Here is a 17154-nt window from a genome sequence, read left to right on the forward strand (position 1 = left end):
AACTAATGAAAGGGGAGCCAAGACGGTGGAGTAGTCAGATGCTTCCAATGATCCCTCTTACAACAAAGAACTGAAATAACAAGTGAAACAATTATATTCATGAAAAGCTAGGAGCCCTCAACAACAATGGCAAAGCTAGAAAATGAACTGAGCAGCAGGGGAAAGGAGAGACGATTCAGAAGAACTGACGGACCTGAGTCACTGGGAACCCTCAGGCACCATTCTCAAGCGTGGCTGTGGCAGGGTAGAGGTAGCGTTTGGCAGCTGTTTCCTCAGGGAGAAACAGCCAGCTGCACAGCCTACTCACACCTCCGAAACAAGAGAAGTATGGCACTCTCAGCAAAAGCTAAGTACTTGTGTATATTTTACCATGCCCCCAGCCCCTAAGCTGGCTTCAGTGGCTGTCAATTTCCCTGAGCCTGAGATAGGCTCTGCTGAGTGCCCTGAGCCATTCTCCCAGCCTTGGAGAAGGAATAAATTCACAACTGAGGGAAAAGATAATCTGCCAGATCCACTAACCTAGGGAGCTCAAGACAGAAGCAGCTCCTGTCCAGGCATAAACAATCCGTGGATTTTGAATACCTTTCCCACCTGCATGGACCTGTGTGGGACTATTTCAGGAGAATAGACCCTCGTTGGGAGACTCCAACTGTTTCAGCTGTGGGAGTTTGATGTTTAACACTGTGTTGCCTATTAAAAAGGAACCTCACCAACCCACATCAGGGGCCTAAGGACTGGTGGCTCCACTCACATCACCCAGCCACCTGTGACAGGGGTCCAAGGATAACTGGTACCTCCCAGTCCTTACAACCAAAAGCACTGGGTGCCCATGGTCCATCTGCAGAACCCACCCACCTGTGCACTCTAGGGAACAGGGATGTGCTTTCCTCACAGACACTTGGGGGACAGTTGTTAGCTCCCTGCGTTGTTCAGAGCGTGACCCCCTGCTGCAACCAGATACCCGTACCTATACCAATCACCCCTGCCGCTCTAAGACTGTAGGACAGAGCCTGTACCACACACTTGATGACCAACTACCTGGACACCTGAGCTAAATCCATACAAGAAAAGTGAAAGGACACCTAGGCTCATAAACCTGATAACAGCTCTAGCCACCTATTGACAGGATGTTTGAGCTTCAAATGTGAAAATAATCAATCAAGCTAGCTCACTCAAAAAGCCTATTTGGGCATATCAAAACAAAACAAAGCAAACATAAAATAAACTAATACAATAACTTATAGATGGCTCAGAGACAACAGTCAATACCAAATCACAAAACGAAGCACACCATGATCGCTTCAACAAGCTCTCAAAACAAAGACTCAAGGGATCTTCTGGATGAAGGTGAGTTCCTGGAATTACCAGATGTAGAATACAAAAGATTAATATACAGAACTCTTCAAGACATCAGGAACGAGATCAGGAAGGAGATCAGGCAATACACTGAACAACCCAAGGAACATACAGATAAAGCAGCTTAAGAAATTAATAAGGTTATTCAGGAACATAATGAAAAATTGAATAAGCTGCAAGAATCCATACAGAGGCAGCAATCAGAAATTCAGAAGATTAACAATAAAATTACAGAATTAGACAACTCAATAGAAAGTCAGAGGAGCAGAATTGTGGAATTGGAAGCCAAAATTAGTGAGATTGAAGATAAAACACTTGGCGCCAATATATTTGAAGAAAAATCGGATAAAAAAATTTTAAGAAATGAAGAAACCCTAAGAATCATGTGGGACTCTATCAAGAGAAATAACCTATGAGTGCTTGGAGTACCAGAGTAGGGAAGGATAACAGAAAATACACAGAGAATTGTTGAAGATTTGTTGGCAGAAAGTTTCCCTGATATCATGAAACGTGAGAAGATATCTATCCAAGATGATCATTAAACTCCACGTAAGGTAGATCTTAAAAGAAAGACATATTATAATCAAACATGCCAAAACTAAACATAAAGAGAGAACTTGAAGAGCTGCTAGGGATAAATGAAAAGTCACCTACAAAGGAGAGTCAATAACAATAAACTCAGACTACTCAGCAGAAACCATGCAGGCAAGAAGGCAATGGGATGACTTATATAAAGCACTGGAGGAAAAAAAATTGCCAACCAAGACTCATATATCCAGCAAAACTGTCTCTCAAATATTAAGGCAAAATTAAGACATTTCCAGATACATGGAAGTTTAGGGAATTACTGAAAACTGAACCAAAACTACAAGAAATACTAAAGGGACTTCTCTGGTTAGAAAGTCAATAATATCAGATATCAACCGAAGACCAGAACACAGGACAGAGCAACCAGATGTCAACCCAGATAGGGAAATCACAAAAGTAAATTAAGATTTAAAAAAACACCCAAAGCAGGGAAACAGTGATGTCATTACGTAAGAGAAGACAAAATTAAAACAATACAGAGGGACTAAGAAATGTAGTCACAGATCTTTCCTGTGGAGAGGAAGTCAAGGCAATATAAAGATACAAAAGTTAGGTTTAAACTTAGAAAAACAGGGGTAAATATTAAGGAAAACACAAAGGAGACTAACAATCCAACTCATCATTTAAAATACAAGGAAAAAGATAGACTCAGCAGAAATAAAATCAACAACAACAATTAAGAGGAAAAGACAATATATAAACTACTCAGCAAAAAAAATTAAGTGGGAAAAAGAAACTGTCAACAACACACAAAAAAAGATCAAAATGACGGCACTAAACTCATACCTATCCAAAATTATGCTGAATGTAAATGGACTAAATGCACCAATAAAGAGACAGAAACTGGCAGAATGGATGAAAAAACATAATCCATCTATATGCTACCTACAAGCAACAAACCTTAGACTTAGAGACAAAAACGAACTAAAATTCAAAGGATGGGAAAAAATGTATCAAGCAAACAACAATCAAAAAAGAGCAGGAGTGGCAATATTAATTTCTGACAAAATAGACTTATATCCACCACAAAGGATAAGGAAGGATACTCTATAATGATTAAAGGGAAAATATACCAGGAGAATACAACCATATTAGATATTTATGCAACCAATGACAGGGCTGTAAGATACATAAACTCCATCACCATTGAAAAGTGAGATAGATAGCTCCACAACTACAGTAGGAGACATCAACGCGCCACTTTCAGCGATGGACAGAACGTCCAGAAAGAAGCTCAATAAAGACATGGAAGATCTTAATGCCACAATCAACCAATTTGACCTCATAGATGTGTACAGAACACTCCACTCAACAGCAGCCAAGTATACTTTCTTTTCCAGTGCACATGGAACATTCTCTAGAATAGACCACATATTTATTAGGTCATAAAGCAAGCCTTAGCAGAATCCAAAACATTGAAATATTACAAAGCATCTTCTCTGACCATTAGGCAATAAAAGTAGAAATCAGTAACAGTAAAAGCAGGGAAAAGAAATCAAACATGTGGAAACTGAATAATACCCTGCTCAAAAAAGACTGGGTTATAGAAGACATGAAGGATGGAATAAAGAAATTCATAGAATTCAATGTGAATGAAAACACTTCTTATCAGAACCTTTGGGACACAGCTAAAGCAGTGCTCAGAGGTCAATTTATAGTAGTAAATGCACACATCAGAAAAGAAGAAAGGGCCAAAATCAAAGAATTATCCCTACAACTTGAATAAATAGAGAGCAACAAAAGAAACCCTCAGGCACCAAAAGAAAGCAAATAATAAAAATTAGAGTAGAATTAAACAAAAGAGAGAACAGGAAAACAACTGAAAGAGTTAACAAGACCAAAAGCTGGTTCTTTGAAAAAATTAACAAAATTGATAAACCACTGGCCAAACTGACAAAAGAAAAACAGGAAACAAATAACCCAAATAAGAAATGAAATGGGTGATATCACAACAGACCCAACTGAAATTAAAAAAATCAAATCAGATTACTACAAAAAATTGTACTCTAATAAATTTGAAAACCTAGAAGAAATGGATGCATTTCTGGGGTCTTAAACACTAGCAAGCAGCCATCTAAGATGCATCAATTGGTCTCAACCCACCTGGAAAAAAGGAGAATGAAGAACCCCAAAGACACAAGGTAATTATGAGCCCGAGAGACAGAACAGGCCACAAAAACCAGAGACTACATCAGCCTGAGACCAGAAGAACTAGACAGTGTCTGGCTACAACCGATGACTGCCCTGACAGGGAACACAACAGAGAATCCCTGAAGGAACAGGAGGAAAAGTGGGACGCAGACCTCAAATTCTCGTAAAAAGACCAGACTTAATGGTCTGACTGAGACTAGAGGGACCCCAGAGGTTGTGGTCCCCAGGCCTTCTGTTAGTCCAAGACAGGAATCATTTCAAAAGCCAATTCTTCAGACAGGGATTAGACTGGACTACTAAAAAAATGATACTGGTGAGGAGTGAGCCTCTTGGATTAAATAGACACTTGAAACTATGTGGGCAGCTCCTGTCTAGAGGGGAGATGTGAAGGCTGAGGGGGACAGAAGCTGGCTGAATGGACACAGAAATATAGGGTGAAGAGGAGTGTGCTGTCTCATTACGGGGAGAGCAACCAGGAGTATATAGCAAGGCGTATATAAGTTTTTGTATGAGAGGCTGACTTGATTTGTTAACTTGCACTTAAACCACAATAAAAAAAAAGATGACAAGGAAGGAGACCCAGAACATTGTGAAGGAGTGGTCTTTGATAAGAGCTGTGAATTTCATTCTTAGTAATAACAAAAAAATCCCCAAACCAAACCCATTGCAGTCAAGTCGATTCCAACTCATAGCAACCCTACAGGACAGAGTAGAACAGCCCCATACAGCTTCCAAGGAGCGCCTGGTGGATTCGACCTGCCGACCTTTTTGTTAGCAGGTGAGCTTTCAACCACTGTGCCCCCAGGGTTTCAGTGAGGCCAAAAACTGTGGTAGGCAGATCTGGAGCTAGGAAAATATGAGAGTTTCTCTAAAACTAGAAAACTTTTGACTTTCTCAGTGAAGTGTGAGGCAAGGTCATCAGCTGAGAGTGAGAAAAGGAGGGAAAGGAGGAGAAGGTTTGAAGAGAGTGGGAAAGGTTTGACAGTGGTAATTCTAGAGAATGGTTAGACAGTTTTGAGTGTCTATTTAAGATGTGAGGCCATGAACTTTAAATGAAACCATTCAGTACAACTATCTGTTTTTCTCCAGCAATTTTAGCTGATTGAGTATAGGCACAGAATAAGCAATTACGTAGTAGAAGTATAAAGAAGAGAGAGAAGGAGTTAAGGGTATTTGCAAGGAAGTAATTATACATGAAATCCAAGCTGGGTAGGGACGGAAATGAAAACATGAGGATAAGTGACAGTGAAAATGTAATAGTCTGCAATTTCAATCAAAATGTGAATGGGGATGGGGTTATTTATTTTGTTTTTATGAAAACTGACAGGTTGATTCTAAACTTTGTATGAAAGAACAAGGGGTCAAGAAGAGCCAGGGCAGTCCTGAAGAATCAGGCTGGAGGACCTGCCTGAGACGTATCAAGATGTATTATAAAGATACAGTAATTTAAAAAATGCAGTAATGATCACACAGACCAGTGCAGTATCGGTCACAGAGATCTAACAGAATAGAGTGCTCAGGAATAAACCTATGAATATATGATTTAAAGCAGAGCGGACATTACAAATTAGTGTTGAAAAGACATAAAATACATGAGTCTGGAAACACAGTTTACTCATATTAAATTAAAATTTATCCTTTAATATGAAAATCGAAACTATAAAACTTTTCAAAGAAAATATCTTTATGATTTCAGAGTAAAGAGGAATTTCTTAAACAAGAAAAAAAGCACAACCATAAAGGAAGAATCTGCTAAGTTTTAATACATTAAAATTAAGAACTTCTGTTCAAACAACATGATAAAGAAAGTGAAAAGTTAAGCCACAAACCGGGAAAAGGTATTTTCAACACATACGCCCTAAAAGGGACTCTAATCCAGAATATACAAAGAACTTCTACAAATCTATTAATCAACCCAATAAAGGAAAATGAGCAAAAGACATAAATGGGCATTTCACAGAAGAAAAAAACATTTTAAAAAAGCTCAAACTCATTAGTATCCATGGTAATCAGAAAACTGCAAACTAAACCCACAATGAAATATCATTTTGCATCCTTAGATTGGCAAAAATTTCATGGTCTGACAATATAAAGGATTGATGAGGATATGAAGCATTGAGAACTCTCATATGCTGGTGGTGGAATGATAAAGAACAAGTCGCAGGAGACCATATGCCATACAATTTCATTTATGCTGCATATAAATGCAAAAATAAGCCACTGGAACCCAAATTTCTGTGAGGAAGCAGGCTGAGGAAACAACTCAGTTGCAAACATGAGCCATTTCTGTAGATAAGGATAAATCATTTCAGAGCCAAGAACCATGGAGAATCATTCCCAGGTAGTAAGACTGGGCATATTTCAAGGAACAGGTGATGTGTGCCCCAACTGACTTTTAGAATTGCTATGGGCCAATGACTACTATGTTTCACCTATCACTCACTTCCCATCTTGAATAGGAGTGTATATCACAGTTATCCTTTCTGCACACCCAAGTATCATCATTGCATTGTGGATGTGCAGGGGACAGATAAACTTGTCTCTTTTGGCCGAGGTATTCAACTGAAGGAGAACCACGCTCAAGAAGTGGCACACAAAGGACCTGGGAGAAAATGAATGTATTTTGCATGTAGAGAGGTTATGAACTGTGGTAGCAAGTGGGCTGACTGTGAAAGAATATCAAAGATGGCACCATCAATCCCTTCCCTGCTTGTACATCCATGCTGTTGCTTATATCAAGAGGTGGAGTCTAATTCCCCTCCCCTTGAATCTGGGAAAGGAGGCCTGGTGGTACAGTGGTCAAAGTGCTTGGCTGCTAACTGAAAAGTCGGCAGTTCAAACCCACCAGCTGCTCTGCAGGAGAAAGATGTGGCGGTCTGCTTCCATAAAGATTATAGCCTTGAAAACCCTATGGGGAAGTTCTACTCCATCCCACAGGGTCACCATGAGCCGGAAACGACTCAACGGCAATAGGTTTGGTTTATCTGGGATAGCTTTAATGACTTAACTTGACCAGTAGAATGCAGTGAAAATGAAGCTCTAGGATATCCCAATATAGGATATAAAAAGAATATTTGTTCCCAGCACATTCCTTTTAGAGCCCTGAGCCACCATGTAAGAAGTCCAGGCTGGTCTTCTGAAGCCAGAGGTGTGTGGAAAAGCACTGAGGTCCAGACATGTGCATGAAGAAGGCATCTTGACTGTCCAACCCTGTCGAAACTTCAGACGATTCCAGGCCCAGCCACTATCTGACTGCAACTATATGAAAGACTCCAAGAAAGGACTGTTGAGCTGAGCCCAGTCAGCCCTCAGAACCATGGAGAAAATTAAAAATTATTGTTTCAAGCCACTAAATTTTGGGATGTTTGTTACACAGCAATAACCGAAACAACATGGTTTTGAGCCTCTCCCCATACTCATTGTTCTGCTCTATACGTATTCTAGTTTTTTGTCATCTAAGTCACTGCTGTCATAGAAATATTCTTCTTGTTATTTATGATCCAGCTTGCCTTCCAAAAAGGGGTGTATCCTATTAAACTGGAGGAGTTCTTTGTTTTAATGAGTGCCTTGATGGATTTGAGTATATAAATTTGGAGGTAGGAACTGGAAGAAGAATGTAGGCACAAGTTGAATTGTTCTGCATAATAAAGGAAAAAGGAATTTGAAATACCTGAGGAAACTGAGGCAGGAGGAGACATAAGAACCAAAAATGCTGGGGAAAGCATCAGAAAAATTGAAAAGAAAAACATCTTCAGCTGTGGCACAGCAGGAAGGAACAATAAAACACAGAAAAGTCTAACAGAGAAATTGAGTTGTTAACTTCATAATGTAAAACATCTCCCCTGCTTTATGAATTCTTCAGCAAAATTTATATTGCTCACTAATGTCTGAGGTGAGGAGATTCTTTAGTGAAATTCCAAGAGATAATGAGTCACCATGCAAGCACGGTGGAAAGAAGAATATTGGAACGGCCAATAATGCGGTTACATTTTAGAAAAATAGTTAATTGAACAGGTATAGAATCCTGAAACCTGGCATTAAAGGACTCCCCCGAAACTAAAACGGATCAATTAATAGGCATTTCTGGGGCAAAGTTGTTCAATAATTTTGAGTCATTAAACTTACTGTTATCTAGCTCATTTTTCTCCAAGTTATTTCAAAGAATATCACAGGAAACCATTAAACATCTTGATAAAACCTGAATGCACTATATCTAAGGCACCATTCTTACCTATCAGTCTAGCAATCTGTAAAAAAAAAAAAAAGAAAAGAACCACAATGAGATAACCACTTGACACCCACGAAGATGGCTATTATCAAAAAATAACAAGTGCTGACAAGGACGTAGAGAAATTGGAACCCTCATTCATTGCTGGTGGAAAAATAAAATGATACTGCCACTGTGGAAAACGCTTTGGTGGTTCCTGAAAAAGTTAAACATAGAATTACTATAAACCAAACCACACTTGTTGCTGTCAAGTCGATTCTGACTCATAGCAACCTATAGGACAGAGTAGAAACTACTCCATAGGCTTTCCAAGGAGTAACTGGTGGATTCGAACTGCCGACCTTTTGGTTAGCAGCCATAGCTCTTAACCACTGCACCACCAGGGCTCCAGGATTATTATATGATCCAGCAATTCCACTCCTAGGGATGTACCCTAAAGACTTGAAAGCAGGGACTCAGATGCTTGCACACAATGTTCAGTGCAGCATTATTCACAGTAATTATGCACAATAATTCACAAAAGGTGGAAACAGCCCAAGTATCTATCAACAGATGAATGGATTAACAAAATGTGTTATATACATGTAATGGAATATTTCACCATAAAGAGAAATGAAATTCTGATGCATGCTATCATGTATCAAGGACAGATATGAACCTTGAAAACATGCTGAGTGAAGTAAGTCAGACACAAAAGAATACTGTATGATCCCACTTATATGAAATGTTTAAAATAGGCAAATGCATAGAGACAAAATTTTATTAGTAGTTACCAGGGGGCAGGGAGAAAGGGAATGGGGACCTATTGCTTACGAGGTACTGAGTTTCTTGTTTAGAGTGATAAAAACATTAGGAAATGAAACCGTGATGAGGGCTGTATAATATGGTGAACGTAGTTAATGTCACTGAATTGTACATTCAAAAATGCTTAAAACTGCAAGTGTCCTGTTACATGTATTTTAACACAATAAAATTAAAAAAAAATAAAAGATTATAGCAGTTTGTGGTGTAACAGATTGCTTTTGTGTGGCCTTTCTCGCCATGGTCTTGTAACTCCCACCCAGGTGATTGGGCAGAACTTTGCAATAGAATAATTGTGGCCCACCAAGGGGATTGCAAATACCTTCTTTTACCAACATAAATGGCGACTATACACATGGACCTCGCCAGATGGAACACACAGAAATTAAATTGACTGCATCTGTGGAAAGAGACGATGGAAAAGCTCAATATCATCAGTCAGAACAAGGCCAGGGGCCAACTGTGAAACAGACCATCAATTGCTCATATGCAACTTCAAGCTGAAACTGAAGAAAATCAAAGCAAGTCCACGAGAGCCAAAATATGGCCTTCAGTATATCTCACCTGAATTTAGAGACCATCTGAAGAATAGATTTGACGGATTGAACACTGGTGACCAAAGATCAGACGAGCTGTGGAAGGACATCATATGTGAAGAAAGCAATAGGTCATTGAAAAGAAAGAAAAGACCAAGATGGATGTCAGAGGAGACTCTGAAACTTGCTCTGAAACATCGAGCAGCTAAAGCAAAAGGAAGAATTGATGAAGTAAAAGAACTGAACAGAAGATTTCAAAGGGCAGCTCGAGAAGACAAAGTAAAGTATTATAATGACATGTGCAAAGAGCTAGAAGTGGAAAACCAAAAGGGAAGAACACACTCGGTGTTTCTCGAGCTGAAAGAACTGAAGAAAAAATTCAAGCCTCGTCATATATTATATGACGCAGGAAGCATCAAAAGAAGATGGAAGAAATATACAGTCATTATACCAAAAAGAATTAGTCAATGTTCAACCATTTCAAGAGGTAGCATATGATCAGGAACCGATGGTACTAAAGGAAGAAGTCCAAGCTGCTCTGAAGGCATTGGAGAAAAACAAGCCTCCAGGAATTGATGGAATATCAATTGAGATGTTTCAACAAACATATACAGTGCTGGAGGTGCTCACTCGTCTATGCCAAGAAATATGGAAGACAGCTTCCTGGCCAACTGACTGGAAGAGATCCATATTTATGCCTATTCACAAGAAAGGTGATCCAACCGAATGTGGAAATTATAGAACAATATCATTAATATCACACGCAAGCAAAATTTTGCTGAAGATCATTCAAAAATGGCTGCAGTGGTATATCAACAGGGAACTGCCAGGAATTCAGGCCGGTTTCAGAAGAGGACATGGAATCAGGGATGTCATTGCTGATGTCAGATGGATCCTGGATGAAAGCAGAGAATACCAGAAGGATGTTTACCTGTGTTTCATTGACTATGCAAAACATTCGACTGTGTGGATCATAACAAATTATGGGTAACATTGCGAAGAATGGGAATTCCAGGACACTTAATTGTGCTCATGAGGAACCTTTACATAGAGCAAGAGGCAGTTGCTTGGACAGAACAAGGGTATACTAATTGGTTTAAAGTCAAGAAAGATGTGTGCCAGGGTTGTATTCTTTCACCATACCTATTCAATCTGTATGCTGAGCAAATAATCTGAGAAGCTGGACTATATGAAGAAGAACGGGGCATCAGGATTGGAGGAAGACTCATTAACGACCTGCGTTAAGCAGATAACACAACCTTGCTTGCTGAAATTGAAGAGGACTTAAAGCACTTACTAATGAAGATCAAAGACCACAGCCTTCAGTATGGGTTGCACTTCAATGTAAAGAAAACAAAAATCCTCACAACTGGACAGATGAGCAACATCATGATAAACAGAGAAAAGATTGAAGTTGTCAAGGATTTCATTTTACTTGGATCCACAATCAACAGCCATGGAATCAGCAGTCAAGAAATCAAAAGATGCATTTTATTGGGTAAATCTGCTGCAAAGGACCGCTTTAAAGTGTTGAAGAGCAAAGATGTCACCTTAAAGACTAAGATGCGCCTGACCCAAGCCATGGTATTTTCAATCACATCATATTCATGTGAAAGCTGGGCAATGAATAAGGAAGACCAAAGAAGAATTGGTGCTTTTGAATTGTGGTGTTGGCGAAGAATATTGAATATACCATGAACTGCCAAAAGAACGAATGAATCTGTCTTGGAAGTACAACCAGCATGCTCCTTAGATGCAAGGATGGCGAGTCTGCATCTTACATACTTTGGACATATTATCAGGAGGGATCAGTCTCTGGAGAAGGATATAATGCTTGGCAAAGTACAGGGTCAGCGGAAAAAAGGAAGACCCTCAATGAGGTGGATTGACACAGTGGTTGCAACAATGGGCTCAAGCATAACAACAATCGTAAGGATGGCACAGGACAGGGCAGTGTTTCGTTCTGTTGTGCATAGGGTTGCTATGAGTCAGAACCGACTTGATGGCACCTAACGACAACAACAACAAGGGGATTGGTCAGTTTTGACATCCCTCTGGGCTTGAAATGAGCCATGCTCAGAGGCGGGAAAAACAAGAATCCACTGTCACCAAGGAAGAACAGCCAGGACCAGCAGGCACATCCTTTGAACCTAGTATCCCTGAGCTGAGAAGCTCCTGGAAGCAGGAGATGGACAGAGTGAGCTGTAACCCTGAAGACGGCGAGAAGTGGGGCAACAGAGACCCAGCAGCAGGAGACAGTGCAGTGGGCAAGGCTGAGTGCCTTTGGGCAGAGGCCCAGGGCCAGGAGGAGGCATGCCTGTGAGTACCACTGGGAAGAGGCTGTCCTAATGGAAGAACTGTATCCTGAGGGTTCCTGAGTCTGAGTTGTAACTGTTACTTTCCTAATAAACCCCATAATCGTGAGTATTATCTGTGAATTCTGTGTGGCCAGTGCAATGAATTATCGAATCCAGCAGAGAAGTAGAGAGTACCATGGGAGGGACAGTTGGTGTCAGAATTAGTAAAGATGGTGGAGAGAGGAGGCTTGTCTGACCTCTGTCTCATAGGAATCAGCCTTGGGCTGTTGATCTCGATTCTCTTTCCCCCAGTGAAGTTACAGGAGGTCAGAAACTGCCCCTGCACTGTTTTTACACAGCTAAAAAATAGTAATTAATCTGACATAATATGTTCCTAGAAACCATGCAGCTTTCCTATATGCTGAAAAAAAATCCATTGTTTTAATTAATCATTCCACAATCTTGACACGAATTGACATTAAGCCCACCAGGAACTGCCTTTTGGAAAGTGTTCATCCCTGTCCAAAACCTGGAGTGCTTATTAATCCAGCAATGTTTGGGAGAGAATTCCTCTAGGTATAGGCTACTACTTGCCCTTCTCTGATGACTCTGGTATATCCCTATGCATTATCCCATTGGAAACTTGTACATATATGTGCCATGAGTTTGATAGCAATGATTCTCTTTAGTGGAGATAGATGGGCATCGCACACTAATGTTTCTACCTTAAAGGCGCCACCCCCCACAAAATTATTTAGGACCTCTAGGGATCCTAAAGGAGTCCCTGGGTGGTACAAATGGTTAAGCACTGGATTACTAACCGGAAGTTTGGCAGTTCAAATCCACCGCAGGCACCTTGGAAGAAAGGCATAGCAAGCTGCTTCAGAAAGGTCACAGCCTTGAAATGCTGTTTTGGTCATCTAGTACTGCTATAACAGAAATACCACAAATGGATGGCTTTAACAGAGAGAAGTTTATTCTCTCCCAGTCTAGTAGACTAGAAGTCCAAATTCAGGGGGCCAGCTCCAGGGGAAGGTTTTCTCTCTGTCAACTCTGGAGGAAGGTCCTTGTCATCAGCCTTCCCTTGGTCTGGGAGCATCTCAGCACAGGAACCTTGGGTCCAAAGACGCAATCTGCTCCTGGAGCATCTTTCTTTATGGTATGAGGTCCCCACCCTCTGCTAGCTTCCCTTTCCTTTTATCTCTTGAGAGATAAAAGTTGGAGCATGCTACACCCCAGGGAAACTCCCTTTGCATTGGATCAGGGTTGTGACCTGGTAAGGGTGTTACAAGCCCACATTAACCCCCTTTAACATAAAATTACAATCACAAAATGGAGGACAACCACAGAACACTGGGAATCATGGCCTAACCAAGTTAATAAACACATTTTTGTTCTTAGGTTCAGACTCATAACGACCCTATGTACCACAGAACAAAACACTGCCTGGTCCTGTGCCATCCTTACAGTCATTGTTATGCTTGAGCCCATTATCGCAGCCACTGTGTCAGTCCATCTCATTAAGGGTCTTCTGCTTTTCTGCTGACCAAGCATGATGTCCTTCTCCAGAGACTGATCCCTCCTGACAACATGTCCAAAGTATGTAAGACACACTCTAGTTGTACTTCTTCCAAGACGGATTTGTTTGTTCTTTTGGTACCCAAACCCACTACCCACTGCCGTCGAGTTGATTCCAACTCACAGCGACCCTATAGGACAGAGTAGAACTGCCCCACAGAGTTTCCAAGGAGCACCTGGCGGATTTGAACTACCGACCTCTTGGTTAGCAGCTGTAGCACTTAACCACTATGCCACCAGGGTTTCCGTTCTTTTGGTAGCCCATGGTATATTCAATATTCTTCGCCAATACCATGATTCAAAGGCATCAATTCTTCTTCAGTCTTATTTATTCATTGTTCAGCTTTCACATGCATATGATGCTTTTGAAAATACCATGGCTTGGGTCAAGTGCACCTTAGTCTTCAAGGTGATACCTTTATTTTTCAATGCTTAAAAGAGGTCCTTTGCAGCAGATTTGCCCAATGCAATGCATGTTTTGATTTCTTAACTGCTGCTTCTGTGGGTGTTGATTGTGGAGCCAAAACGAAATCCTTGACAACTTCAATCTTTTCTCTGTTTATCATGATGTGGCTTATTGGTCCAGTTGTGAGGATTTTTGTTTTCTTTATGTTGAGGTGTAATCCATATTGAAGGCTGTGGTCTTTGATCTGCAGTAAGTGCTTCAAGTCCTCTCCACTTTCAGCAAACAAGGTTGTGTCATCTATATAACACAGGTTGTTAATGAGTCTTCCTCCAATCCTGATGCCCCATTCTTCTTCATATAGTCTAGCTTCTCGGATTTCTTGCTCAGCATACAGATTGAATAGGTACAGTGAAAGGATACAACCCTGACGCACATCTATCCTGACTTTAAACCATGCAGTATCCCCTTGTTCTGTCCAAACAACTGCCTCTTGATCTATGTAAAGGTTCTTCATGAGCACAACTAAGTGTTCTGGAATTCCCATTCTTCACAATGTTATCCATAATTTGTTCTGATCCACATAGTCGAATGCCTTTGCATAGTCAATAAAACACAGGTAAACATCCTGCTGGTATGCTCTGCTTTCAGCCAGGTTCCATCTGACATCAGCAATGGTATCCCTGGTTCCACATCCTCTTCTGAAACCAGCCTGAATTTCTGGCAGTTCCCTGTCAATATACTGCTGCAGCCGCTTATGAATGATCTTCAGCAAAATTTTGTTTGTGTATGATATTAATGATATTGTTCTATAATTTCCTCATTCAGTTGGATCACCTTTCTTGGGAATAGGCATAAATATGGATCTCTTTCAGTCGGCTGGCCAGGTAGCTGTCTTCTAAATTTCTTGGCATAGAAAAATAAGTGCTTTCAGTGCTGCATTCGTTTGTTGAAACATCTCAGTTGATATTCCATCAATTCCTGGAGCCTTGTTTTTCACCAGTGCCTTCAGAGCAGCTTGGACTTCTTCCTTCAGTACCATCGGTTCCTGATCATATGCTACCTCTTGAAACGGTTGAACTTCGACTAATTCTTTTTGGTATAGTGACTGTGTGTATTCCTCCCATCTTCTTTTGATGCTTCCTTCATCATTTAATATTTTCCCCATAGAATTCTTCACTATTGCAACTCGAGGACTGAATTTTTTTCTTCAGTTCTTTCAACTTGAGAAATGCTGAGCATGTTCTTCCCTTTTAGTTTTCTATCTCCAGGTCTTCCCACATGTCATTATAATACTTTGTCTTCTCAAGCCGCCCTTTGAAATCTTCTGTTCAGTTCTTTTACTTCATCATTTTGTCCTTTTGCTTTAGTTGCTTGATGTTCAAGAACAAGTTTCATAGTCTCCTCTGACATCCATCTTGGTCTTTTCTTTCTTTCCTGTCTTTTCAATGACCTCTTGCTATCTTCATGTATGATGTCCTTGATGTCATTCCACAGCTCATCTGGTCTTCAGTTATTAGGGTTGAACACGTCAAATCTATTCTTGAGTTGGTCTCTAAATTCAGGTGGGATATACTCAAGGTCATACTTAAGCTCTCTGGACTTGCTCTGATTTTCTTCAGTTTCAACTTGAACTTACATATGAGCAATTGATGGTCTGTTTCACAGTTGGCCCCTGGCCTTATTCTGACTGATGATATTGAGCTTTTCCACTGTCTCTTTGCACAGATATAGACGATTTGAGGCCCGTGTATTCCACCTGGTGACGTCCATGTGTATAGTCACTGTGTATGGTGGTGAAAAAAAGTATTTGCTATGACGAAGTCACTGGTCTTACAAAATTCTGTCATGCCATCTCCAGCATCATTTCTATCACCAAGGCCATATTTTCCAACTACCTATCCTCCTTCGTTTCCAACTTTCACATTCCAGTCACCAAAAACCAACACGCAAACCTCCACAGTACGACAAACTGACAGACATGTGGGAGACATACATTTTGGGGGGGACATAATTCAATCCATGATAAATGCCTATGGAGCAGTTCTACTCTGCACACTTGGGGTTGCCATGAGTCAGAATTAACCGCAACTAAAAACAACAAGAATGCTAAATCTTGGTTCAGTATGAATAAAGCCGTATTCTAAGAGTAGATGCCCTGGGAAACACCTAACCCTAAAATTTCTAATTAGATGTTTTGACACCTCCAATACTTGCTAGTAGCTTGGTCTTACATGGTCTTGAGACAATTACAGTTGCCAACAGGCAGTTTTTGTGTTAAGATCAGAGAAGTGAAAAGCTAATATGATAAGGGCAGGGAGTTTGTTAGTACAGTAACAGAGTAGAAATTAAAATGTGCACTTGGAAAAGAAGGGATTCCAAAGCTGCTGACTATTTAGGAAAAAGGAATCTAACTCTGAAATAAAGCTGGAAAGGCAGAATTGGGGCAAACATATTTCTTAGTATAAGAATAGATGTCTGGACATGATGGAAGATTTAGAAAGTCAAATGAAAAGTGAATAAAGGAGTTTAAAAAAAAAAAAGCTGGCATTAAGGCTAGGAATTTCCCTGCATGTCTGGAACTTCCTTCCTCTTAATACACAGGCCCTGGTGATCCCTTCCCTTATATCTCTTATTACTTTCTGAAGATAAACAATTTCAAACAGTTTGGCTTTGTGAGTGGTAAAATGAATAAACATCCTTTTCAGCTTTAACAAAGGTACAGATAGTGTGGGAAGAGAAGCATGGCTTTAAAAAATGAAGAGACTCCTTTATGCACAAAGTAACATACTCTAGAAGAGGTGCTGAGCAAGCCTGAGGTGACCAGATTTGTTTTAGGTGCCAGCGTGAACTTTTATGAAAGAAGGTATGGCAGACACTGCAGGATGACCGGCCCACCTATGCCCATAACCAGTCAATATCTCCTCCTCCGTCCCATATTCCTCTTCTATAGAGGAGGACGTATAAGCCAAAAAATCTCTTTCCACTCCTCCCTTGGAGCAAGTGTGTCTGTGTGTGTGAATATGTGCATGTATGTGTGTTTGCTGTAGACTAAGAACTGACATGCTCCTCAGCATTTAAGTTATTGCACAAAGTACAACAGAGGAAATAGATGTTTATTGTTCACTCTGTAATGCATTCAACAAGCACTCACTAAATAGACTTTTTAAAAAAACATTACTATGTGCCAGACAGTATGGTAGGCAATGGAGCTAG

This window comes from Elephas maximus, chromosome 10 (genome assembly GCF_024166365.1).
Source record: "Elephas maximus indicus isolate mEleMax1 chromosome 10, mEleMax1 primary haplotype, whole genome shotgun sequence".
In the NCBI taxonomy this organism is placed as follows: domain Eukaryota; kingdom Metazoa; phylum Chordata; class Mammalia; order Proboscidea; family Elephantidae; genus Elephas; species Elephas maximus.